The sequence below is a fragment of the Montipora foliosa genome, chromosome 8 (assembly GCF_036669935.1).
Source record: "Montipora foliosa isolate CH-2021 chromosome 8, ASM3666993v2, whole genome shotgun sequence".
Lineage (NCBI taxonomy): Eukaryota > Metazoa > Cnidaria > Anthozoa > Scleractinia > Acroporidae > Montipora > Montipora foliosa.
In genome coordinates, this window is record NC_090876.1 from 35,489,243 (window position 1) to 35,491,249 (window position 2,007).

The window sequence follows — 2,007 nt, forward strand, 5'->3', positions numbered from 1 at the left end:
AAAATTACACAACATGATATTAAAGTTCACAAAGGCTGGAAATATCTCGGCAAAATCCTTTTCCAGCGAAAAATTAATCGAAACAAACAACATATTTACTATTAGAGGCAGAAATACCTTCCTATTTCAATTGCGTGCGTGCAAACAAGAGATGCAATTAAATACATTTTTGACAGTTCACATCAAAACCCTTTTCGACTCGGAACGCTGACCGTAAATAATGAAACACAAAAGCAACAACAACTTTCATTCAAATAATTCTTCACTGTCACATTTCCAAATATTTTACACCTTTGCAGAGTTGAGTACAAAATACCGGTAAATGTAAATTGTCAGACAACTAAGATGCGACTTGAGTAAACACTGTGATGCATTCTTGTGGGGGTTCCATTCCTTCAATGTTAATTTGTTAAATCATAGTTAGTAACTATGGTTAAATCCATAAAAAAAAAATTGCTATTTGATTTCCGTGTTTTATATAATACCAAGTTAGTAAAATATTAGAAACAAAGCTCGCTTGATATCCAAAGGCGAAAAATGAAATTGTTGTCGAAGACCATTACTCGTCTCTTAAAATCCAGATATTAATTTTTCAGCGCTGTCTTGCTCATCCAATTGACGATCCATTCTTGAGCTCCATGAGGGTATATTTTGTTTAAAGATCGACTAAAACGTCATTCACGTCAATGACTTATTAGTGAAATTTCCAATTGTTATACCGGAAGACTGTGCAGAGTTGAGAACAGGTAAATACAAATCTGACAAATAGCGAGACAACTGAGATAACAGATCCACTATATGGATTCCTTTTCTGTCTTTGTTGAACCCATTCTGAGTTACCAGAGAACTGTTCATTTGGTTTGAGTGTTGTACAAAACACCACACTTGGCAAAATTTTAGGAAGACAGCTCACTTTGATTACGGCTCGACGGGCGACAGATTGTTGTCAAAGTCCATTACTTGTCGCTTCTAACATTCGACTGCCTGTCTTGTTCAGTATCCAATTCGCTTGCCATTATTGAGCTTCATAAGGGTACATTTTGTTCAAAGATCCACTAAAACGCCATTCGCGTTACATGACTTTCGACGCCATTGCCGGTTAAGTTAATCGTTCTACTGTGTCCACCAGAGAAATCTACGCATTGCCCACTACCCTCGCGATCCTAAGAAAATACGCGTAGAAGGCTCTATGCACAAAGACACCACTTAGCAGGGGAGTGACAGGCAAGACTTTTACCGACACGGAAAAAAATAAAAAAAGAAAGAAAACGACGAAATTAAAGACAGATTCCGACTGGGTTTGCGGCAACCCAGTAAATAGTAGAAAATTGAACAAATGGATAATGTTTAACTATTTCGCAATTGAATAAGAAACTTGGATAACTTAATGTGTCATTCGCAATTGAATAAGAAACTTGGATAACTGAACGTGTCAATGTATTTAGTGGGCCATTAATAAAAATGTCTTTTAAACAAGATGAGTTGAGTATTACTTGGAAAAATTACTTTTGAATGAGATAAGTTAACATGTTGTACCGAAATTGAATATAAACATAACATTTCATATGTTGGCATGTTAACATGCGATTTAATGCGCTGTTCAATGTGCTTGGTTACATTTGCCTACTTGAGAAGAATTTCACTAACTTGATTAGTGAGAGTGTCATAGGTCAATTTAAAAACTTTTGTTTGACATCCAAGAAGCAAGGTAATTATGTCATCCTCTGTTGCTGACTCAAGTTGTTTGGCAGGATTGATAAGTTTATTTATATATTTGTTTATGTAGCTTCGCCTAACTGGAATACAAGTTGGACCAAGGTTTTTCTTGCATTATTGTCCATTCTAAACCCAGTAAAAAAAATTCGTGATCACAGCGTGATCACACCCGTGATCACTCTTTTTATCGTGATCACGCTTTCAGGCTGGTGTGATGAGCCCGTGATGAGAGTGATCACACCCGTGATCACTCTCTTTAACGTGATCACGCTTTCGAGCTGGCGTGATGAG